General features: G+C 37.6%; 1 protein-coding gene across 10 annotated transcripts in view; it reads left to right on the top strand.

Annotated features, from left to right (window-relative positions):
• Window positions 1-26,771, top strand: part of gpat2 (glycerol-3-phosphate acyltransferase 2, mitochondrial) — a 184,977-nt gene that overhangs the window by 79,012 nt on the left and 79,194 nt on the right. The gene's annotated exons all lie outside the window — the stretch shown is intronic.

The raw sequence follows: 26,771 nt of genomic DNA, 5'->3' as shown, positions 1-26,771 counted from the left end.
TCAAGTGAAAGCTTTAAACATTAGCCTGATACATAACTTGCTAACTTAAGGCTTTCTGGTTAACCCTCTGGGGTCGACCGACCCAGAGTCTCCATTTCAACTTGGGTCAAACGTGCGGACTTCAAACTATATACCAGTGTTTAAATTGTGTTGATACGCCACGTAAAACCGGTGTTTTTTGTTTTTAATAAAACAGTGGCGTTTCCTCCGGGAAGAAACGGTAAAAACGGCGTTTTCTAAGGAGAGCGCTAGCAAACACGCTTTGCTTGTGAGTGAAAAACAACAGTTATTGGTGAAAAAAGAAAACAACAACTCTTTCTCTATTGGTGGAAAAATGTACCATGTTGACCAATCAAAAAAATGATATGGCAACATGTGGCATTTGGTTGTTTGGGAAGAGGGGGAAGTTTTAGGAGTGAGCGAAAGAGAGAGAGAGAGAGAGAGAGAGAGAGAGAGACAGTTTTGATACAGTGTGTTGTCTTGTGTAGTTAGTGTGTAGTGTAGTCGTTGTTTTGTTTTGTGTGTCAGTTGTACTAGTGATCGTCACAGTTGCTTCAAAGAAGCCACCAAAGGCAGATTGCAGTGTAAACACTGAGTGACACACCTGCTGTCAGACCTGCAGGTTTATCCCTGTGCTGTTCTCATCTGTGTTATAGTGGACACAAACTATTTTTTGGAGTTGCATAAATATTTTTTGTGCTTTCTTATTTGATGCAGAACACCTGATTATTCCGTAAATAGTTTGAAATGGTTATATAAAAAACGTCTGAGCCTTGGCTGCATTTTTAGGTAAATAGTACCATGTAACTTTGTTGTTTGCAAAACTTGTGCATATTTTTAAAAATGTACAATTTCTATTTGCATTTCAAGTTATGAAAATGATTCGTTAAACGTGCTCGTGGTTTCTACTTTCTACTTGTAAAATTTTGTCTGAATTTAGATAAATTGTGCTGATACAGTTTGTCAAAATGAGAAAATAACAGATTGGCAAGATAAACAGTTTTTAAAGGTGAAATATAGAGGCCAAATCAAAAGTAGTCAAAAACGGCCAATTATACCCTGGATCCCAGCTTCTTTGAGTATTTGAAATAATGGTAATATGAGTGATCCATATGGTCACAAAGAATAGCCACTTGTTTCTGTGCTACCAAAGTTCCCCGGCTTTCATTCAAAATGTGTTTATCGTCAGCACCTGCACATTAAACTACTTAAACATTATAAATGTCTTCAAGCTCACACTGAAGCCTGTGGGGCACCATCAGCCACTGAGAAAGTACACACATTTATATGTGTATTTGTATATGAATATTTCATGCTTTAAGGCTGCCTGTTTATTTAAGGGAGATGAACAAAATACATTGGACTTGTACATAATATCACAGATGATAAATTAAATAGATTTGAAGTAGATGCTTGTGCATTCTTAAAGCATTAAAGCATGTGCTGGAAAAGCTTGAATTTGACCCTGAAAAAGGCGCATGAACCCTGTCTAAAGCTGGAGTTGTGGGAAGTTGTTGATCTGGAGTATTCAGGTGTGTGTTAACACACTGCAGTAGAAAGTAGAGTAGACATCTCAGCAAGTTCACCCCAAGGTCAGATACTGCTGAGATACTCAGAGAAACTGCAAAAAAAATCTAAGAGGTACATCTTAAACTCTACAGGCCTCAGTTGGAAGTGTTGGAAAGGTTACCTCTTCCCTCTAAAAAATAACATGGCAGCACAGTTTTGGTTTGCAAAGTTGCATCTGAATAAACCACAAGACTTGTGAACCAAGGTTTTCTGGATAGGTGAAATCAAAGTGGAGTTGTTTGGCCATAATGCACAGCATCACATTTAGTAAAAATCAAACAGCATAATGGCACAATCACCTCGTACAAACTTTCAAGCACAAGGTTGTCAAGCTTGATCCAAACTGGGTCATGCAACAGGACAGTGATCCCAAAGTCACCAGCAAAGCTACAACAAAATAGCTGTGGGAAAAAACACAAGTGCCAGCAAACTCCACTGAGCTGAAGCAACATTGTAAAGAAGAGTGGGCCAAAATTCCTGATAGAGTTACTAAAGGTGAATAGACAAGCCACTGAATCATGGGGTGTTCTTAATTTTACAGGACTGCATCTAATTTGATTGTATAAAATATGCTTTCATTTTTGATGAAGAGGCTAATTCACTAAATTAATTTCAATTATTTTTTACCACATGCAAGACAACACCAGGATCTAAGTAATATGGATGTATTGCCTGGGATTCTCCTGCATAGAGATAACTTTTGCTAAATTAAGAGTAAGGAAATTTGGAGCCTCTTAGATGTGTTTAATGTTTATATCAGTGTCATTTTTCATCTCTCTGTTCATGTTAGGTATTCATGCTTCTGGATTCCTACAAATGTGCTATGCCTTTAATAGCAGCTGTGACTCATAAATTAAACCACTGTAGAGCATAATATATTTTGCTGAACTTTTGAGTCGCCTAAATTTACAGCCATGTATCCAGCTTCATTGCTGCCAAACAAGAAGCAACAAAATCTAATGTTGCCTTTAAACAACCACTTCCCATAAATTTAATTTATGCGTAGTAGAGCACATTACCGCTGTCTTCAGGCAGTAGATTGCTTGTGCAGATGCTTATAAAAGACCATCTAAATAGTTGATAATTTTCAAATATGTCACAGCATGATATTAAAACAATTTCTGGAACTGTATTTGAGTTTGACACCACTGTTGTACATGATCTGTAAAAAGTAAGTCAGTATAGCTTGGGAGGCACACTAACTTGGTTCCCTGTGATAACTTTGTATGTCATCATTTTATATAAATTGTGAGCCCGGTCAGTCTCTATTAGAGCACCGAATGAATTGAATACATGTGAGGTACACACTACCAACTACTCCATTGGTAATCGGATCTATAGGAGCATTAGGAGACAGAAAGGTGCTAAAGCTGTGGGGCTGGATGTTAGGTTTGTGTGAGTTTGCCAGCATGGCTGAATATTGAACAGTGGATGAAAGCAAGTGCTGAAGAATTAGCAGCATTAGAGTCTGAACATTACCCTAATGAGCTGGAATTGCATCTGTACTTTAGGGGAAATGTGACTCATAACTAGGACCGGGTAATAAGCCGGAGCTCTTTTTATATGCTTGGGTAGAATATTGTAGTAACCATTTTAGCTTTTATATAAACTGCATCAAAATGGCATTGGTTCAGAGCAATTTACTGGATGATGATGATGATGCAGAGGCAGCCCACCATCTCAGTCTAATCATGTACTCCTCACCTCAGTGAAGAAGAGAAATCTTTGGTATGGGAATAAAACGCATATTCAACACATAATGGTACCTAAATAAATCAATTATCTGCAGAGTCAAGCAGGTTCTGTAGTCGTGAAACATTTTAACAAGCGAATGGGTGTGTATTGTTAGCACAGTTATTTGATCTTACTGGTGAAACTCACAAACAGGACTTCAGTCTTCATCCTTCATCATTTTCTATCTATAATTTTTTATTTTGTTTATTCTCATTTACAATTCTTGGTTTCCAGGCTTTTCCTAATGAATCTTGGGGGGTTTCCTGATAAATGGCTGTACATATAGCTTCTCATAGAAACAGTGAGGATAAATTCTGCACACTGCACCTCTAAGAATGTAAAAATGGGTGACAAATTGAAGGAAATTACTGAACATTTGTCCACTAATTGAGAGGATCTGATGGTTCTGTTTTGTTTTGGGCATGATTTAGCACACCTTTTTTCCTGAGATCAGCAATAGTCCAGATCCAGACCCAGATGCTGTTTTTTTTTTTTTTTTTTTTTTTTTATGCGCCCAGACCTATTACTAGACTTTGACTGACCTTTTTAACCTTCCTTGAATTTACCATGGGGCTTTAATCTGTATAGTGTTTTCTTTTGTCTGTGATGGGATGCTACTCAGCAAATCAAATCATTTATTCAGAGCGCGTATGAAAACAAAAAACTCTGCCAGGAGATGAGATGCAGAACTCATCTCTAGGGTTAGATGTAAGGTCATCTGTCCAGTCATCCCTTTCCTCACTTTATGAGGAAAAAGGGGGAGTTAATGCCTAGATGGTTAGAGAAATACAAGATAAAGGGAAACTTACACTACACCTTTTACCCCTCACACGTAAAAGCCTAATGGGGTTTTGTCAAAAACCCGCCAGGTTGGCAGGCAACATGAACACCCACGTTTGGGAATGGGATAAATCGAGAACTAAGCGACCTCAAGGTCATAGGTCAAGTTTTCAGAAAATCTTGTGAATTGAATAACTTGAGAACGAAGTGACGTAGGATTTTCAAATTGATACCATAGGTGAATCTACTGGGAGGCCAAGGGGTGCCACTGGCTACAGTCACCATTTTTTTTCTAAAGTCAGCTTTTTCAAAAGCTTTTTTTTAAAGTTCAGAATGCAAACTTATTTTACTTGAAATGAGAAAAGAACATTTTACTTTTAGAGTACCCTCTAGGTCATTGTGACAATTTATTTGTCTTACACACCCAACCAAACAGCAAATAAAAAAATTAAACAAAAAGTAAGTTAAAAATCAAAATGTCTAGTCCAGCAAACATAGAATAAAATCTCTGACGTAATGTTAAGTCTTTTGTGCGATTTGGTGCATCTCAAATAAATAAATGAATAATCCAAAAAGTAGTTATATTAATACTGAAATATTTCCTCCAAACAAAACGTATAAATTCTCAATGTGCCAATCAGTCCGTGCATGATTCATTGCTCCGCCCATCAAAAAGTCACCTGCGCGAATATATCGCCTATCGTCATTTAGTGGACTGACGACTGTCAGCTAGAAAATTTTACATATCGGCCAACCTTAGTGTACAGAGGAGTTTATGGTTGACTCAATGACTTCAAGATGCCAATATGCTGTGGCTGCAAAACGAGCCCAAATCATCACCCCCTCTATCACTGTGCTTGACATTAGAAATGGGGTGCTTGTGCTGATATGCTGTGTGGTTTTCACCAAACGTATCACTATGCATTATGGCCAGACATTTCTGTTTTGTGCAGTGTGCCCAAAGGACATTGTTCCACAAATCTTGTGATTTATTCAGATGTAACTTGTAACTTGCCAAACATGTTGATGATCAGTTAATCAAGCACATTTTAATATCAGCACCTGGCTGTTATTTATCCTCTTAATTCCCGGAAGTAGTAAGAGTGTACTGGAAAAAACTGATTTTCACATGACTTTTATATGGTGCGGAGAACCAATTATTTGATCCTCTGCTGAATTCTAAGTTTGTTTTCTTACAAAGGGATGAACAGTTTCTAATTTTATGAAACTAATTTTATGAGACAGAATATCAAAAAAAGAAAATCCTGAAAAAACAAATTGCATAAAAGTTACAAATTGATTTGTATGTCACTGAAATAATCATTTGATTCCCTACAAGCTAGCCGGAATTGTGCATAGCAGAGATTGTAATCTGTCTCCCACATGGGCATGCAGATTTCAGTCAGTCAGTCTGTTACAGATACTCCTGATCTCAGTGATTTGAGGAGTATCTGAAGAAATTGATTCAGTCCACAGAATCAATTTCTTCTATTCCTCACCTTCGCCATAGGCAAGAGAATAGAACTGTCAAAGCTCACTTCAGAGACAACATTGTACACTTGCACAAGGCTTGAATGGGCTACAAGACCATCAGTAAGAAGCTTGGTGAGAAGATGACAAGTAGTGAAATTACTTGGAAATGGAAGAAATATAAAATGGTCTTCAGTCACCCTAAATTGTGAGCTCCATGCAAGATTTTGCCACATAGAGTGAGGATGATCATGGGGAAAAGTGGTGGGTCAGCCCAAAACTACATGGGAAGCACTTGCTAATGATCCAAAGGTAGTTGGGACCACAGTCACCAAGAACACCATTGGTAGCACATGCCATAATGGATTGAAATCTTGCTCTGCCCACAAGGTCCCCTTTATTTCACTCAGTGACATGAAAATCACTTTGTAACTTTTATGTAATGTCTTTTTTTTCTGGATTTTTGGTTGATGTTATGTCTTTCTCCATTAAAATGAAATTACCATAAAGAGTGTCCATTTCTTTGTAAGTGAGCAAACTTACAAATTTAGCAGTGGATCAAATATTTCCCTAACTGTAGGATAACTTCTAATTTCAAATGAACCTGATAAAAACAAACATACAAACTAAGAAATACACAAAGAAACAGCATTTGTCAGAAACTTTTGAGACTACTTTAGAGTATGTCATAAAGCAAATAATGGTAGAGGTAAGTAATAATTTGTCTTTAGAGTTTCAGAGCTTTCTAACTCAGAAGTGTTAAGAAAAATGCTTTATGATTATCACTGGGGTGTTGGATTAAGTGCTCATCCCCATGTGCCTAAACAAAAGATGATGTGTCTGTTAACAAGAGCAAGTATCACTTTCCATTAACACTTAGGTGGCTCATGAAAGCTACACTAATACACTTGACATTGATAACAATTTTTCAGGCTGAGCCCATGAGTTCTGTCTCCTGCAGCGTGTAAGGCTGCTGCTTGAAAGGCATCGTCTCTTAGCAGGATGTTACTTGGTGGGGGGGCTGTGTTTGTCCATGCAGCCTGTGGCTCCTCTCACACCCACTCTGTTAATCCAAAGTTAGCAGACAAAGTATTTGTTAGTTTAAATTAGATTCTTTTATCAAAGAAATGGTCTCAAGTCATTATTGATACAGTTTTGTATTTGTACATATTTACCATCTTTCTGATTTTTGAGTTTTTTGCATATTTTTCAAACTTGAATGTTTCAAGTTGTTTCAAAAACGCATTCTGTGTGTGTGTGTGTGTGTGTGTGTGTGTGTGTGTGTGTGTGTGTGTGTGTGCGTGTGTGCGCGCGCGCGCATAAAATTGGAAAATGAAAAATTGATCCTTAGAAATACAAAATAACTCATGTGAGGATACACTTAACATATGATCATACGCTAATTACTAAGATGTCCAGAAATGTGCAGGCTGGAACTTTCTTTTTTTCACAGTTAGAGAAATGTTGAAGTCTTTTTTTTTTCTTCTTTTTTTTTTTTTACTAATCCATTATTTACTGATCCATTATTCATTTAACAGGTAGGACTTTATTAAATGAATAATGGATCAGTCTCCACAGCGTAATGATGGTATTTAAAAGAAGCTAAAGAAAGCAGAGAAATTCTTTCTGTGAGAGCCCTTTAGAAAGTTTGAACTGTGTGAAAAAGAACTCGACATGATTAAGTTGGTGAATTTAAGGTTGTCCTTAGTTATAAAAAAGCCATTGTCCTAGGACATTACGACGATGTCATGTCTATTAGATCCAAGGTGAGTCTGTCAAAGGACCTTTGCAATCCTTTATCCCTCGGTCTTTCATCAGCTGTTGTTTCCTTCCTTTGTGTCCTCTTACTGTCTTTGACTTTAAAGCCAAGCTGGTGCATAATCCCTGGAGGCTTCTTATAAAAGAGTGATGTATGCCTTTCAGTACAAAGGCCATTTTAGCATTTTCAAGAGAACAAGATTCTGATATAGATGGGTTTTGTTAGAATTTTGTCAGTACCAGTACCAGTCAGTACCAGTATTGATACCTTTACTCCTACTCTGTTATTTTATTTTATCTCCTGAGGGGGAAGATGAGGTGGAGTTGCTTTATCTGTGCTGTTTTTTGGTTGTTTACCGTGTGATCGCATTATGCTGAAATTACCAGGCCAAAATCCTTAAAACTTGGGAAAGTGGAGCTGGGCAAAAAAAAGGAACCCATTTAAATTATAGTGTACTTTAAACTTGTAAAATGGGTCATTGTCCTCCCCAGTGGATACACTGTCGGTGAGCCCTTTTAGGCTTTTTCAGTTTAAAGGGTTACAATTTCAAGACCTAGTGCAACAGTGCTTAGTATGCCCTTTATTATTGTAATTTGTCTGGGCCCTTCAGTTGTGTGTCAACTAGGGGTGGGTTTAAAAAATCGATTTCCTGATTCATAACGATTTTAGCTTGAATAATGCAATCAATATTGATTCATTAAATCCTAAATTTATTTTCAAATATAAATTGATTTTGCCAGAAACGCCAGAATCTCAGATTAAAGGTCACAAAACTATTTCAAAGAGTTAAAACACTTTGAGTTAGAACACTTAAAACACGATTAATAAGCAGGTAGACGGATTTCACTGCACGTACACGGACACGTTGTCTGGTGCTGGAAGCCGACATCTCACAGATTCTGAACCTGCAGGATTTGTCACTCTCTGTCCAAAATATACTGAACCAACAGCAAAAGAAGATCAAAACTACGCTTCATGTTTGAAAAACATTGTCACGAATTCCCGCTTGCTTTGGCTGTTTTGCTTCCACCAAGATAAAATCACACTTCCTGCACAGCCCTCTCTTTCTGTCTTATTATGCACCAGTCTACCATTGTGTACAGTGCTGTCGGTCACTATTTTGTTTTTTGTTTTTGTTTTTAAACAACCTCCGCTGAGAAAACCTAATTTAAACTTTTTAAATTGAAAAAAGCTTAGCTGTGTCTCTAATAAAACTTCAGTAACTTTGTTCTGTTTCACTTTTAGCAGCATCAGATAATGTTCATATGCTGATTCATGATTTTCTTCAGTTTTTTTTAATCTACTGCAGAATATTTTTAAGGCGGTTATCTGCTATGAAAAGCCAGGCCAGGAAAATCTCCATGTTTTTCTGTGTTTTATCCTCAGTTACTTTGACACAAAGGCAGCTGCTGTGATGCTTACACCTCTGATGAAGTCTCACAAGTGTCAGCTTTGGCTTTATAAAAATATGGATATGTACCGATAAATGATCTGAATTATAATATTTCAGATTGTCTCATTCAGAATCAAATCCAATCGGGACCTTGCGAATCGGAATCGAATCGATTATAGAAATCAAAATCGATACCCAGCCGTAGAGTCAACACAATGTCAGTTTTCCTCAGAGGAGATGTCCGAGCTTGCATTGCTATGGCAAAAAGCAGTAGAAAGTCCGACTGAAGAAACTTAATAGTGTCTATGAAGGAAGCCAGAAATGGTGCATCTTTCCAAAGTGTTTCCATTGCAGTGACAACATTTACAACACACAATTAATTCTTTCCAAAATAAAATAAAAGTGATTCTTGTTCTAAAATAATGTCAGATCATGAATATTGTTTCCTCTGAGTTAATTACTGTAGCTCAAGTAACTAAAGAGTTTGGAGTTTATAGGAACAAAAAAAAAAAAGAAAAGACTGGGGTGTGTGTGCAAACACTAGTATATATGGTCAGAGGCAAGCAAACCGTGGAAAATGTCATACAGATATTTAATTAATGGTGATATAAAGAATTAGCTTTAGCTGGTGCTGCAGCTTTTTGAAATGAATGTGTTTTGATTTGCTGGAAGCGTAACTTTGTAAAGATAATTACTGTAGAGTTGTTTAATTTAAACGTATTCAGTGGATTGGAATTAGTGTGTTGATATGTGAACTGGAGTTTCTTGGGAATGACGTATTGTAGTTTATTGTACTTTTACAGCTGACCTACAATTACATGCAGTTGTTCACATAAGTTTGGCTGTGGCATTTCAGGTGTTTCAGGCGAGCACTTTAGCATTTCAGTCTGTCCAGAGTGAGTGTTTATGTAAGTAAACATAAGTCAAAACAGCAAATAGTTCCCTAATTTAAGACTGGTCATTAATAAAAATCTGTATATACTGAGAAGTCTTAAGAAATATGAAAGTGTCAGTTAATCATCCCAAAGAAAATTTTAACTGAATATCACCAAAAATGGAATTAATTTAAGCAAACATTATTGTGAGTAATATACAAATCTTGGCCTTTGAAAAGCTAAAATATTAGATGACAGGATTACTTCTGTATATCTACAAAAACGCTTTAAGGGATCCATTTATGGAAAATGTATTTGAGTCCTGCATGTACAGCCTGTTACTAATATGTCTATGATTTCCTTATACCACTGCATTATTAAAAGTTTCTAGGCACTTAAATACAAGCCTCTATGCTGAATTAAATATAAAAGGCATTAAACAAAAGGTTTTCAGATGAGATTGCATTTCACTGCACAAAGTGGCAACCCATGGGTAAAATGTAGGCAAAGCCATATGCTGTAAACGAGCTAATTCAATACACCAGCAGAGCAGAAAAACAGCTGATTGTTGCCCCTGATACAAGCTATAGCTCGTACAATTGTAAAGCCCACAAGGCAATTTCTCAGATTTCTTCACAAAGAAATTTGCTTTTAATTAGACAAAGTCTCTCAACAATTAACCTTTGCGTTCCCTCGCTACAACTAAAAAACAATAAAACGTTTTATCTTCCTTTATTGCCAGTTTTAAGAACATAATACCCACACGAATGACAATTTAGCGTTGCAGATTTGAGATGTTTAACCCGTTTAAAGTCAAGGATCATTATAAAACAGTGAGGTTTTATGATTAAGCATTACCTAAATTTTGCTGTGAGTGTGGAAGCAATGAAAATTGTGCTTCCCGCTCTCTCTCTCTCTCTCTCATACAAACTCTCTTATGCAGTTTCTGAAGTGGTGGATGTGTGCAGGCTTCTCTATTACTCCCATGCCTTAAACATTTTTGAGCAGCACTCAGCTCATGGGGCTCCTGCTTGTATCGAGTCCAACTTGGTAAACTCTGACACATAAATCTGCATCACTGACAAATAGCAAACCCATATAGACAGTGTTGACCTTTGAGGGAACACAGAGCTAGAGAATACAACATCAGGCAAGCTTATTTTCTATATTGTACAATCGAATTTTATATCAGGCTGCAGTGCTATGGTGTAGGTCATTAAAAAAATTAATGGCTTGCCAACAGTTGATTTGTTTGTTAAATAAACTTTGTGAAATCATTGCTGTTACTCTCTGATTGAAGATAGCAGGCAGGTCCTGAATGAATTAGAACATTCAGTATATTCCTGCTTAATCAAACGCTGTTGCCATGTTAAACTGACATTTGGGCAGGGTCACACATAGAAGACAGAGGCCAGACTTTAAACAAAACTTGTTCCAGTGCAGGCAAAAATGACTTTTTATAGTTAGAGGCACGTTCTCGAGTGGTTTAACCCTTAACACCTCATGTTCTCAGCCCTTCTCAGCTGCACCTAGCCTTGATGAGGGGCAGGACCTTTGCTAAAGTGCCCCTCATCAAGGCTAGGACCCAGTCAATCAGATCTGGCAATGCCCTGGCAAGTATGTGAAGTATGCTCTCTCTACCAACGGGATTTACCACAATGCAGGAAATGGTATCCAAACTATTTTCCTGTCAACGTTTCATAGCTAGTAGGTATTTGTTATCAGCTGCAGCTTGTAGACATTTTCTTAACTTTTATGTGGTAACATAAATTTGGGGGCACAGTGGAACAGTGGTTAAGACTGTTGCTACAAGGCAGGAAGTGTTTTAGGTTTGAATCCATCATCTACCATCCATCTTCGACAGTACTTTTTATTATCTAATAGAATAACTTGCTATGAAGTGGATTAGTCATTAGAAAAAACCTTTTCCAGTCATGTAAACAAAGATGAAATGTGTTGATTAGAGAAGGATTTAAAAAAAAAAAATGAATGTTGCATACTTACTGTGGGAAATGGGATGACCAAAAAGAACAAAAAAAGCCCATTATGAGAAACATTCATCACCCTTCAACTTTACAAACACTGGTCTAAACATCAGCAATAGATCAAGTCCTAGATTCTGGGATTCAGTAAATGTTATCCAATAAAAGATAATGATTATTATCTTTGATGATTCTTTGATGAGACAAATGAGTGAGACAAATGAGTAAAACAAGGCTTTCCTTTGGTCTCTGATCCCGTCTAATACCTCTATGACTGACGTAGGGCTGGGCGATACGACCCAAAATTCATATCTCGATATTTTTTTAGCTGGATGGCGATATAAGATATATATCTCGATTTTTTTTTTTTTTAAAGCCATAAAGTAAGAACAAAAAGAGAGTTCTTAGTCAAAGCTGTGTCCCAGATGTCACACAGGCACTTTTATTAACATAGAGCAGATGTACATAAAATTTACTCAAAAATAAACTATGAGCATTTATTAAATAATAATGCTCCATAAATAAAAGAAAACAATGTTGTTTTTGTGCATAACAAAAAGCTCACAATTGTGCAGTCAAAATGTAAACTAAAAGACGCTGAGCACAATAACAAAGACAGATTTCACAGCTGCTCTGTTCCCAACTTGTACTGCGTGACTGACAGCCTGGAGTTTGAAATCCGCTTCGCAACCACGTCTCTTAACAGGTGCCATTTATGGTTCTTATACACAGTAGGGTAATATTACGTTGAAGCACAGTACGTATAACTCCGCGAGGCTCAGCCGTAATGCTCCGACAATCCATCAAGCGGTGCAGCTCTGTAGCTTACCAAAGTCGTACTAAAACATTTTTTTGACAGATTGCTGAGCGCCCTGTTCCACATAAAATTGGTTCGCAGCCATCAAGCACAACCAGAATTCATATATAAGGCGCGCTGTCAACTTTTGAGAAAATGAAAGGATTTTAGTCCGTGCAGCCCCTGTGGGCTGCATGGCGTTAGCGTGGTTAGCTCGTTTGCGTGGTTAGCTAGCTAACACGTTGACGCCATCCAGCCCCACGCACGAGGCGATGCGCAGTAACTCGTTAACGGAGATTCGCTGTGTCCATCTTGTCGCTTCCTGCAGGTGAAGCGATGGGGGAGGAGGGGGAGTTGTGTTCAGTGAACGAGAGGCGAGGCCGAGTAACGTTGCGTAAAGACGAAAGTGGACAAAAGAGAGACAAACTTGCGGCTCCACAAGTATAATTATAACGTAACATAGACTATATCGATATAAAGGATATTGTCACATCTTATATCTCGTATAAAAATATATCGATATTTTTTAAAAACGCGATATATCGCCCAGCTCTAGACTGACGCCACAGTTCACTCCCAGAAATTGTATTTAATTTGAGGGGAAAGTTTTTAACCCAGTCAAAAGGAGGTTAAGTATTGTGGGATCTTGTTCACGAGTAAAAAATTATACAGATAAGCAAATCAGTGTAGCCATAGCAGTACGGTTTCCAGTTACCAGGGGATCTACTGTGTACTATGTAAAAGTCTTGTGGCATGCAGGAGGACGCCAAATTCAGGGCTCGAGAAACGAGAAATAAACTTAAAAGCAGATCAGCATCCAGGAAATCTAAACTAATTCTCATGTTGAAAAAAACAAACAGCAAGGAGAGAGACAGCCATGGGGATGATGATGGAGCAACAGGTGACACTAATTACAGGTGGCGAGACAGGGGAAGTAGAACTAAAGAGACAGAGGCCACAAAAATTAAACGGGGAGAAACAAAACGCAGGAACAGAAACGCAGACTTCACACAAAGACGGAAAGTCGAACAAACATGGAGACAAGACAACATGGAGACAAGACTTGAGGCATGATGACAGAAACGAGAAACAGAATACAAACAAACTAAAACCTAGACCTAAGAATGCAAATACTGAACAGAGGAAATGGAACCGATATCCAAAATCAAGGACTAAGCACAAAGGAATAACAACTATAATAGGAACCAAAGCCTGAAACCAGAGGCGGAGCCAGACATTTGAAACACCCGGGGCTTAGCCCTAAAGGGTAGTATGCATGTGGGATTTTTTTTTTTTGGGGGGGGGGGGGGGGGTTAGAAATGACTGAAAGATTAATTGGCTCTGTTTTGAGTTTTGTTCAAAAAAGAATGACTTCATATAGGGAAAAATATATATCACACATGCAGGACACCTTAAACTAGTTTTTTAATTAAGCAGCGAGGCAGAACGAAGTCGGGGCTGTATCAAGACACGAGGACTAACCCCAATTCAACCAGACGCAGAACTGATCCGGAATTAAAACAGGACTGCAACAGTTCAAAATCAGCACTACTTAGGATTTAACCAAGACAGAACCAGAATCAGAACTAGATGATAGTAGCACTAAAAATCATCATAGACCTGCACTACACTTGTTTTTTTAAATCTACCAAAGTCCACTATTTAGATTGAGAAAAGTTTATATAATTATTTAGCCTTGTTGTGCAAACAAGCCTGCATAACTTAATAAATATAGAATTTGAAAAATAACAAACCTAAAAAGAAACACTAGGTACGAGATACATGAGGACCTATGATACGGTGATACTTTTGCTAAACAACCATTTGACTAACATGTGTGTCTCACCTGCTCTTGTTCCACCTCTGTTCTGTCCTCATTCTCCATCTCCCTCTCTGTTCCTCTCTCTCTCTCTTTGTGCTGATAATCATCAAATATACAGTTGAAACCAGATATTTACAAACTCTTCAGATCAAAACACAAACACTTTTTTAATTGTAACATCAAATCAGACTAAATGTTTATTTTTTTTAGATTGATAAATATAAAAAACATATTTGTTAACTTTAAGAGTAAAGAGAGAAACTATCTGTATTTCTTAATTGCAAATGGCACCAAATTGTATTCAAAACTGAGCCACACTTATGGAGCTCCACAGTTCTTTTCCTGGTGTTTTGGTTGACATCTCTTGATGTTCCCATGTCACAGAAACAGGCTCTGTGTTTTGCCTTATATGCATCCACAGCTGTGCCACCAATTTACTCACATGGACTTTACCAACCTATCAGAAGCTTCTTCAGCTCAGAATGGAATCGTCTGGAGTTTTCTTATTAATTAACAAACTTAGTGTATATGTACTCCTAAATTTGATGAAAGTGATAAAAAATAGACAGCTCTGTCTCTCTTTATTCTGAAATTTAACTAATTCAAAATATATTTCAATATTTATCTAAAACAAACAGTTTACTCTAAATTGTTGTTGTACAGTAAAAATGTTTTATGTTTTCTCCATAAAGTGTATGTAAATATCTGGTTACAAATGTAAATATCCTGCTGTGTACTGAAATCCCTCTTGTTTTGCATAGAAATATACTGAACAACATACAAAGCATAATATATAAAATAACATTTACCTGAGTTTTCTCTTTGAAAGAACACTCTAATGTCCATTGTCAGAGGATTTTTACTTTTACTTTTATATAATAATCAGCTAAGAGTGTTTATATTTCTGTTTGTACTCAACTTGTACTCAACCAGCTGCACTTTTTAATTGCTGGCTCTCTGCTCTACAACGGAAACTGTTTGCCTTCATATTATCTGTCAAGCTACAGGAAATCGCCACCCAAGAAACGACCTGCTGCAGGGGGTGTGAGTCTCTCTTGAGCTCTCACCCGTGCACGTTAAAACTGCTCTAAGTGTCTGAGTGTCATTTCTTCACCTGAGTGTTTGATAACTGTTTACTTCTGACATCCATTCTTATATTTCAGTACATAACTGAAACCGATTTAGTCGGGGAGGGTAAGAACTGAAAATATGAAATAAACACACGTAAGCTAAGACTCTCTAAAAAAAATAGCATTTGTTCGGCTTTTCATTTCGCCATTTGTTGATTCACTTGAAGAGCGAGTAACGTAATATTGGTCAAGTGATCAGTTTGATATCAATCTTTCGTGATGCACCGTCATATTTACATTATTTGTACGGTACGAATGATTTTCTTTGGTACCTGGTCAAACTTAAGCTCTCCTTAGTATGGCTGGCTCTGTTTCTCCAACAGCGCACTGACAGGTAGCAGCTGCCCCGCCCCCTCGCTCAGTCGCTTAGTGCCTGAGCTCGGATCATACCAATATCAGGGGGGATTCACGCACAGTCGTAAATTCCCACAGTGTGCACTATGTGCTTCGAATATTATGTGTACTTTTTTGTTTTATACAGTTGTCAGCCAGGCATCTAACTATGAAAAATTACACTCCAAAAGACCCCGGGCTTCTGACAAAACAACCCGGGCTTAAGCCCAGTAAGCCACCCCCACGCTCCGCCCCTGCCTGAAACTACAATCTTAAACTCAGAATAGTAAATGAACAAGCAGAATTCCTCCTTGGCTCCTTCCTTTGGAGGCTTTCCAGGCTTGCCCAGCTGGGAGGAAACTACACAGAAGACCCAGAACTTGCCAGTAGGAATATATATCTTCTCTGGACCAGGAGCATCTTGGGCTTTCCCTGGAGGACCTGGAACATTTTGTTTGGGAGAAAGACTACAGAATATGCTGCTTAGCCGTTGTGACCTGACTTAGGATAAGCGAAAGAAGACAGATTAAGGGATGTCCTATCTAGATTTCTTTATTTAAAGACGTTAATAAAAAAAAATCACAGAACATAAAACTTTTTTTGGGTGACTCCAAACTTTGCAGCAGTAATGTATCTGTTCGTGTCGACACCACTGAACTTTGGCCTTTACAGGAAACTCATAATTAATAAATCACAGAGCGTTGCAGACGTGCTGGTGTTTGATGTTATGCCTACTGTTTCACTGAGCAGTCTTCTTGTTCCTGTAGCCCAAAACCACAAGTGGCTAAGTTAGCAATATTTAATCAAAAGTAGTAGTTTGAGAAAAAATTGGAGGAAAAGAATAAGAACCTTTGCAACATGACAGTGTTTTGGAATATGTGTTGAAGCTCACAAAGCCAGTTACTCACTGATATCATTATTCCCCGTTAAGGGAACTCTTGCAGAGAGCACTTCACGAACCACCTAGACTATGAACTCCAAATTGAGCTACATTTTCTTTTTGCGAAGCCCCAAATGAGACGCATGAATGCGAAATCAATTTTCTGAACTAAGTGGTAACACAAAAGCTTAAAATTATTTTTTAAATTCAAATATTAAGTGACACTGGGTGTTAAATAACACAATCTCATCCTTTTTGAGTTGGTGATATAGCAGATGGAATGCTGGTACTTGAATTATTCCTCTTCAATTAAAACAACACTCTGTCCCACATTTAGCCTTCTGATGACATTCATTAAAAATGCATTAGCGTCTGCATTCATATTGCATGTGTTTGCATAAAGTATCCATGGGAATAACAACAACCTCAAATTCTGGGTAGTATTGTCATCTTCCACCACATTTCTAGTACACCCACTTCTTCTCTCATCAAAGCCATCATTATCAATTTGCCGTGATTTATTCTAGACTTTTTGTGTATTGATTTATACAGTTTTAAAAATTTGGATAGCTTTCCAGGGTTGCAAACAAATAAGGTTTTGTTGGAATCTGAAATAGCAAGACTGAATGTGAGGGAGTGGGCGACAGATGGGAAGCACAGAATCTGGTTTCATGTGAATGAGCTTTTGCCGGAATTATTGGTCAAATCAATCTGAAGGCTAGGGCTGTCAACCTGCAGGGCAGGAGTAGGAGTTTTATTATATCCTTTTCCTAGAAACAGACAGACGTACACACATACACAGACTGAAACTGTACTGGTTTTTACCTTGTAAGGTCTCTTGCCAATTGCTGTAGTAGGGTTGTACTTAAAAATGTTCTTTAGTGTATTGTTGATTTGTCAACAACAAAATGTGCTTTATTGTTATTGTACAGCAAATGAAAAGTTATAAAAAGTATTCAATACATTCATAATTTGAAACTTTTGAAAAAAACTTTTTTGAAGACGCAATTTGCTTTCGTAGTGTTGCACTGGATTACCTTAACTTGTAAATATGCAATTAGTATATTACTGTATATGAGACCTCTAAGTTACATGGGACAGCCTACCTCCATTCAGTATAAGGCAGTCTTTCTCGACAGTATTAGAAAGTGCAGCATCACAAATTATCATAGACCTGAGTCAGCACAGTTCTGCTACCAGTCTTAATAAAAGCTGAACATCTTAAGGTGATGCAAGGTCCAGGGCTGTTGTGTTTCATTAGATTGTGCAGCTCTCATGTCTTATCTGATTATTTTCTGTAAGTGTATTTTTTTTTTTCTCTAGCTGAAGCATGCCTCCTTGTCTGGTGATTGTGCTATGTTCTATTTACAGGAACACATGAAGTAGAAAATTCAGTTATGGTTTCTGCATTTTCAGCAAAAAAAGTAATGCATTTCTTCTTTATGGATAAATTAAAACATGTTTGAAAAAATATTCTGTAAGTCTCTCTATCATTACAGTCACATTAGAAAAGTTTCTAAATATGTAAATATAACTGTGATTATTCAATCTAGAATTATAATAAAGACTAAAAATAAAAACTTCCAAAATATGACAAATGCAGTAAACATTCAGAGATGATAAGCTTGCACCAGAGTCCAGCTGAATTTGATTGCAAACTTTGTGGCACACGTTGTTCTGTCATCACAAAGAAGACGTGTTAACGGCTCAGTGTTATCTTTGACCTGATTGTCGTTGCTGTGTGTGAAGGAGGGTTCAGCACACAAACACGGGCGCCAGAATGAAGGAAAGCAAATCTTAATTTTTAAAAGTGAAAAAGTAGGAGAACCAGCTTTTTGTCTTGGTCCAAAGTTATTGTGGTGCATCTTTAAAGAAAAAATACCCCTTCCCTATTGGTGGAAAAATGTACCATGTTGACCAATCAAAAAATTATATGGCAACATCTGGTATTTTGTTGTTTAGTTAGAGGGAGAAATTTTAGGAGTGACGGTGCCGAGAGAAAGCGAGCAAGCGAAAGAAAGAGGGACAGCGAGTTTTGAGACGTGAGAGATTTGTGACGTTTAGCGTGTTTGGAGTCTATAGGTAGAGGAGCTTGTAAAGAAAAGAGTCTGGACTTCTTTAAGTTGCTTGAAGACGTTTCACCTCTCATCCGAGAAGCTTCTTCAGTTCTGAAGTAGCTTCTCGGACACTTTTCTTTGCAAGCTCCTTTGACTACGATGACCTGGATGACTGAGAACCTTCACAGACAGTCTGTAGTTAGTGTGTTGTCTTGTGTAGTTAGTGTGTATTGTAGTCGTTATTTTGATTTGTGTCAGTTATACAAGTGAATTTCACAGCTGCTGCAAAAACTCCACCGAAGTCAGATTGCAATGTAAATGTTGTCTCCAGGTGGAAGACAGGAGTGATACACCACCTGCTGTCAGACCTGCAGGGTTTAGGCCTGTGGTGTTCTCCTTTATCTCACAGTGAACAGAAACTATTTTTTGGAGTGGCACAAATAATTTGTGTGACTTCTTATTTGATGCAGAACACCTGATTGTTCTGTAAATAGTTTTAAATGGTTATATAAAAAACGCAGGCATTGGCTGAATTTTTAGGTAAATACAGTGGGGCAAAAAAGTATTTAGTCAGCCACCGATTGTGCAAGTTCCCCCACTTAAAATGATGACAGAGGTCAGTAATTTGCACCAGAGGTACACTTCAACTGTGAGAGACAGAATGTGAAAAAAAAATCCATGAATTCACATGGTAGGATTTGTAAAGAATTTATTGATTGATTGATTGGTAATTTATTTCATGTGAACAATATACAAGTACATTTAGAAAAGAAATAAGAGAGAAAAAAAAATACTATACAAATTACATACAAAAAAACATTCTGATTAATTTACATGTTGAAAGGGAGTGGGAAGAAGTATACACTTATTTAATCCCACCCCTTTGCCATAAATTATCAGTGAATATTTAGTCAGCTTCCTTACTGATATAATTTGTAATAAAAATAGTGAACAGATTTCTGATATACTATATACTATAATATCACATCATGAATTTTTTGTTTGTTTGTTTGTTTTTAAATAGAGACATTCACTTAATTTAAATATTTTCCTTTTCTTTATAGTTCGAGAAGATCATATTTTTATAACTCTTTTTGAACAGTTTTATGTTTGGACATTGCTTTAATTCCATATTCAGTTTGTTCCATAGTTTCACTCCATGAACAGAAACACAAAAGCCTTTTCTTGTAGTACGTACCTTCATTGTTTTGAAGTTACAAAAACCCCTTAAATTATAACTTCCTTCTTTCAAAAAAAAACATACTCTGAATATTACCTGGCAGTTCTTTATTTTTTGCTTTGAATAGAATTTGTGCTGTTTGGAATTTCACTATATCGTCAATTTTCAATATTTCAGACTGCAAAAATAGTGAGTTTGTATGTTCCCTATAACCTGCATTGTGGATGATTCGAATTGCTTTTTTTTGAAGAGTAAAAAGTGAATGTAATGTGGTTTTATAGTTATTGCCCCAGACCTCTGCACAATAGCTTAAGTATGGTGAAACCAGTGAACAGTAGAGAATATGAAGTGATGTTCTGTCGAATACCTGTTTTGCCTTGTTTAGTACTGCAATGCTTCGTGATACTTTGGAATGAATATATCTTACGTGAGCTCTCCAGTTAAGTTTTTCATCTATTATTACCCCCAGAAATTTATTTTCACTGACTCTTTCAATATCAACACCATTTATTTGAATCTTTGCATTTGTATTTAAACTACTATTTCCAATTAACACAAGTTTAGATTTATTCAAATTTAATGATAATTTGTTTTTATCAAGCCAGAACTTCACTTTACTTATTTCATTAGTCATATCCTCCAATAAATTCTGCAGATCATCACCAGAGCAAAAAATGTTTGTATCGTCAGCAAAGAGAACCATTTTTAATACTTTGGACACTTTACAGATGTCGTTAATGTACAAGTTGAAGAATTTTGGACCCAAAACTGACCCTTGGGGTACACCACAAGCAATGTCCATACATAAGGAGCAACCACCATTTATTTTCACAAACTGCTTTCTGTCACTTAAATAACTCCGGACCCAATCTAAAACTACCCCTCTGACACCATAACGTTCCAGTTTTCTTATTAATATATCATGATCTATAGTGTCAAATGCCTTTGTCAAGTCTATGAATAACCCAGCCACATATTGCTTTTTGTCTATGGAATTTGTGATGTATTCTATTGAATCTAATAGTGCCGATGATGTTGATCTGCTTGATCTGAATCCGTACTGACTCTCAGTGAGTAGTTTATGTTTATCTATAAATTTTTTCAGTCTGTTTTTAAACAGTTTTTCAAGAACTTTTGAGAATTGAGGTAGTAAAGAGGGTGGAAAATAAGTATTTGGTCCCCTCAAACAAGGAAAATCTCTGGCTCTCACAGACCTGTAACGTCTTCTGTAAGAAGCTTTTCTGTCCCCCACTCGTTACCTGTATGAATGGCACCTGTTTGAACTCATCATCTGTATAAAAGACACCTGTCCACAGCCTCAAACAGTCAGACTCCAAACTCCGCCATGGCCAAGACCAAAGAGCTCTCGAAGAACACCAGGAACAGGATTGTAGACCTGCACCAGACTGGGAAGAGTGAATCTACAATAGGCAAGCAGCTTGGTGTGAAAAAATCAACTGTGGGAGCAATCATCAGAAAATGGAAGACATACAAGACCACTGATAATTTCCCACGATCTGGGGCTCCATGCAAGATCTCATCCCGTGGGGTCAAAATGATCATGAGAACGGTGAGCAAAGATCCCAGAACCACACGGGGGGACCTGGTGAATGACCTGCAGAGAGCTGGGACCAAAGTAACAAAGGTCACCATCAGTAACACACTACAACGGCAGGGAATCAAATCCCGCAGTGCCAGACGTGTTCCGCTGCTGAAGCCAGTGCATGTCCAGGCCCGTCTGAAGTTTGCCAGAGAGCACATGGATGATACAGCAGAGGATTGGGAGAATGTCATGTGGTCAGATGAAACCAAAGTAGAACTTTTTGGTATAAACTCAACTCGTCGTGTTTGGAGGAAGAAGAATACTGAGTTGCATCCCAAGAACACCATACCTATTGTGAAGCATGGGGGTGGAAACATCATGCTATGGGCCTGTTTTTCTGCCAAGGGGACAGGACGACTGATCCGTGTTAAGGACAGAATGAATGGGGCCATGTATCGTGAGATTTTGAGCCAAAACCTCCTTCCATCAGTGAGAACTTTGAAGATGAAACGAGGCTGGGTCTTCCAACATGACAATGATCCAAAACACACCGCCCGGGCAACAAAGGAGTGGCTCCGTAAGAAGCATTTGAAAGTCCTGGAGTGGCCTAGCCAGTCTCCAGACCTCAACCCCATAGAAAATCTGTGGCGGGAGTTGAAAGTCCGTGTTGCTCGGCGACAGCCCCAAAACATCACTGCTCTCGAGAAGATCTGCATGGAGGAATGGGCCAAAATACCAGCTACTGTGTGTGCAAACCTGGTAAAGACCTATAGTAAACGTTTGACCTCTGTTATTGCCAACAAAGGTTATGTTACAAAGTATTGAGTTGTATTTTTGTTATTGACCAAATACTTATTTTCCACCCTGATTTACGAATACATTCTTTACAAATCCTACCATGTGGATTCATGGATTTTTTTTTTTCACATTCTGTCTCTCACAGTTGAAGTGTACCTCTGGTGCAAATTACTGACCTCTGTCATCATTTTAGGTGGGGGAACTTGCACAATCGGTGGCTGACTAAATACTTTTTTGCCCCACTGTAGGTGTTTGCAAAACGTGTGCATAATTTTTTTAAATTGCATTTCAAGTTATGAAAATGATTCGTTAAGCATGTTTGTGGTTGTTATAGTAAAAATTATCATTTTTTTCTACTCAGATTTTGTTTTTTTTTGTCTGAATTTAGAACAATTGTGTTAATACAATATGTCAAGATAAAAAAATGTAAATTTAGACATGTTAGGTTGTGTTGAAAAGAATGATATGAAACAAGGCAAGATAAATGGTTTTTAAAGGTGAAATATAGAGGTAAAATCAAAAGTAGTCAAAAAGGGCCAATTATGCCCTGGACCCCAGAGGGTTAATATATTGCTATTTCTGTTATTTTCTTCTTGGTTTTTTCCAACCATATTACCAAATTTCAATAATTTGTTGTGATATCTAAACTAGTCAGGACTACTGTCTTTAAACCAGTTGATCCACCTGTTTTTTGTTTTTTGTTTTAATCTTAAAGTAGTTTTTGTATTTTTATACTTACTGCATTTTGCAATTTAATTCATTTTTATTGTATTCCTGGGACAATTTTTTACAATATCACTTGAGACTTTCTGGGTTTGGCTTACATATTGTTTGTCTTGGCTCTTATATGAAAGCATTACCATACATGTCTGTGAAGGTTCTCAGTCATCCAGGTCATCGTAGTCAAAGGAGCTTGGAAAGAAAAGCATCTGGACTTCTTTAAGTTGCTTGAAGACGTTTCACCTCTCATCCGAGAAGCTTTTTCAGTTTCTTCTTCATTACCATAAATCTACAGTTTGCAGTAACTTGTTCTAAGACCTTTGTTGTTACTGTCAATAGTTGTTGGATTCATTTGTCAGTCAGACAAATTGATGATGACCTAACCCTGACTGCCACTTGGACTTTATTGATTAAGGCAGGATGAGTTAAATGTGCTGAAACAAGAGAATTAGACCACATTTCAATAGCAGTTCTTGTATCCAATTCTTTTTGTGAGCTCTTGGTAAGGAACAGAGCAATCCTTGGAATCTTGCTAATTTTGGAGAGCCACAATGATTGAAGATGATTTGATTGGTAGTCTCCAGAAGGGAACTTTATAAATTAGAAAGTTATGGCCTGATTATCACATAAATTGCCCGTTAAATAGATTTTACTTTCTTGGCAGTGTGCATGCTTGAATTATATATGTGTGTGGAGTGGGAGAGTCAGAAAGTGAGATCCATTCATGATAACTTGCTCACCATTACTTGTATCAACGGCGCAGATAATGCTGGTGTGGTTCTTTTATTACCGTCATCAGTTTTATTGCTGTTGTTAATACTATGGTTTGTTCCCCTGGCAGTCTAATGCAGAAGAGATGAGTGGATCCATCACAGCTAGATTGGGTCCTGGAGGAGAAATAACCAGCGTCAGGCACAATGAGAGTTGGGTAACGTGAGCGGCAAAAAGAGATAAAACGCAATAACGAGAGAAGCAGGTGATATGAAAAAATGAACAAAATAATTGAACAAACAAATGGAAAGAGATTAATGATTTGTCAGGAGAGAGGAGCTGAAAGGGAAAGACCAGAGGAAATGGGCTTTCTCCCTTCTATAGGCTTAAAAGTGATTTTAACTTCAGAAAAGCAACAACAAATATCCACACAAAGGCTGTCTTTTTTTTTCTTGAGGGTGAAAGAGTGAGCTTTTGCAGGGAATGAGGAGTGCCAAGATGAGAATTATAGAAAGACTGCCAAAGCAAATAAAGTGAATGCTTTACTTTTGTCTGTTGCTGAATAAAGCACTATCAGCACTACCAAGACCAGAGTCTCTCTAATACTGATACAAACTGCTGTGTCTCCTGCTGTAACTCATTCGTTTCACTGATGGAAACCTTGGCAGAAGACAAGATGTGTTGGATTAGGTTTTGTTTTTTGTTTTTTTTGTTTTTGTCTTTTACTGCAGCCGCTCATCATTGTGCACTTTATTAAGTACTCAACATTACAGAGAATAGGTTGGTTCAACAGCTTGATGCAAAGACGTAACACACATAGCCACCAGTCCCAATTTATTAAACTATATCACTAATTTATGGCAAGTTGAAGACAAACAAGAGGCTGTTCAGTTTCAGTCACTGAGTCCGCTACTGGAGCTCAGAGTTAGGAATGCAAATTTTAAACTTACTACTAGCACTGTTGCCTCACGGCAAGAAGGTACTGGGTTAAAGACATGCCATTAGTGGGGTTAGGTTAATTAGTTCTAAATTGCCCATACATATGAATGTGAATGGTTATCTGTCTCTCTGTGTTAGCCGTGTGAAAGACTGGCAATCTTCTTCTCACCCTATGGCAACTAGTATAGGCTCCAGCACCCCCATGATCCTGACTTGAATAAGCGGAAGAAATGGATGGATTTTACTATTTCTTCTTCCTTTGGCTGTTTGTTTAGGGATTGTCATAGCAGATTTTCTTCCTCTATCTCACCCTGTCCCTTGCATCTTCTGTCACTTCAACCGACTGCATGTCCTTTCTCACTACATTCATAAACCTCCTGTGTTCTCTTGTTCATTTCATTTTGTCTGGCAGCTCCTTATCCACTATCCTATGTTCTAAAATAAAACAGTTTTTCACCCCTGACATGTACTGTTGGGAATTTGAAGAACAGAACGCCACTAAAATTAAAAATTTAATGGCAAAAATTCCAGTAATGGCTTTAACTCTCCCAGGAATTTCTAAAGTATTAAATACAGTAACTAACTTGCAGTCTTCCATAGTATATAACCTGTAACTTTAGAACTATTTAGTTATTGTAGGTTTGTATTAAATAATCATCATACCTGATCTACATGTTGTATTGATTCTTTAGTTTATGAGCTGCTGGCAACAGCAGATGTTCATCTGTAACAGATGTCCACAAATATAGTCAGAGAAAGTTTAATATAGTCAGGGGAAATCTGTCATGATTTACTATCATCTCTAAAATGTTTTAATATATCAGTTTAGTTGTAATGTTCTTGGAAGCATGTGTAATCAGAGTCCTGCTGCTCTTTCTAAACATCAGCAGCGTTAGCAGCTAAAGCTAATCGCTGCCGACAGAGACGAAGCTCCCGGCCTCTGTTAGCATTTTGAAATCCGAGTTTAGCGCGAGCCTTTGCTAACCGTTTAAACTGGACAGGGTCTCATTTGGAAATTGAGATTTAAATGGTCTCAGTCCTTCAAAATGATAACTAGCATTACTTTTTTTAATATATACTGGTGAGAGAATTTAACGTTTGGAAGCATTAGTCAACAGCAAAATGTACCAGCTGTGATTCACTATAAGTTGCTTGATTAGATTATTTTCAATAAACAATGACTAAATAAAAAAACAAAAAATGATTAAAAAAATGGAACAAGCACTGTTTTCATGTTTGTATTAGTCCATCATCGCTACCAGGTCTCAACACCTCAGTTCCCCAGTCTAGATCCACACAGACTACCTTTTGAGCAGAAGGGACCGATATTTTTAAGTTGAGGGAACCAATGCTAGAGGTGGAGGGAAAAAAAATCAATACAACATAGTATTGTGATATTCTCCCGAGAACCGAGGGAGGTTGGGAGGGGGCAGCAGGGAGGAGGAGGAGGTGGTATCTTTGATTTTTGGTTTATCTTTAGGGTGGCTCAAATAAGTCAGACCAAAGATATAGACCAAAAACAAATGACCACTATAGAGGACATGAATAATTGGGCTGGGTCTCATGCGGATTTATTATTATCTCAGGATGTGATATTGTATCATTTCAGGGAATCCAAATATCAGTATTTCATTAAATAAACTTAAATACTTAATAGTTAACACAGATTGACAAAGTTGAACTTCGAGGGCATAATTACCTTTGAAAAAAGGTGATAAATTGCAAAAGAAAAATGCAATAATATGTATCGTGAATGATATTATTGTATTGTTGTGTGTCTGGTGATCCCCACCTCTAACTGATGCTGAAAGTAATGATAATAATAATGATAAGTGTTACAGTTTTTTGTACTTCACATCAGGAAAATGTTGTGGCCACAGTGGATTTTAGTATATATAGGATATGTGTAGGAACAGGTGTTGGTGTAAAGAGAGGCTGGAATGCTACCAGTATAACTGCTCATCACTGTTTTTAGAACCCAGATAAAGGCCACACAGAATTCCAGTAGCAGACACATCTCTACATCCACTGTGCAAATCAGGCCCTTGTGGTCAAATAGCTGCTAAGAAACCACCACTAACAAGCAGAAGACTTTTGCTTGGACCAAGAAACACAAGAAATGGGTATTAGACCTGTGCAAATCTGTGCTTTGGTCTGATGAGTCCTAATGAGATATTTGGTTTCACCCCTCATGTCTCCCGCAATTAGCTGGGCTGACCTTATGGAATATGTTAGGTTAACTGAAGACGAGCTGGAACCATGCAGCTCAGGCTGAAGCCGGCGAAACGGCTGTCTCACTG

This window comes from Astatotilapia calliptera, chromosome 12 (genome assembly GCF_900246225.1).
Source record: "Astatotilapia calliptera chromosome 12, fAstCal1.2, whole genome shotgun sequence".
Classification (NCBI taxonomy): Eukaryota; Metazoa; Chordata; class Actinopteri; order Cichliformes; family Cichlidae; genus Astatotilapia; species Astatotilapia calliptera.
The sequence above is the reverse complement of the archived record's forward strand: the minus strand, read 5'-3'. Positions and strand labels throughout refer to the sequence as shown.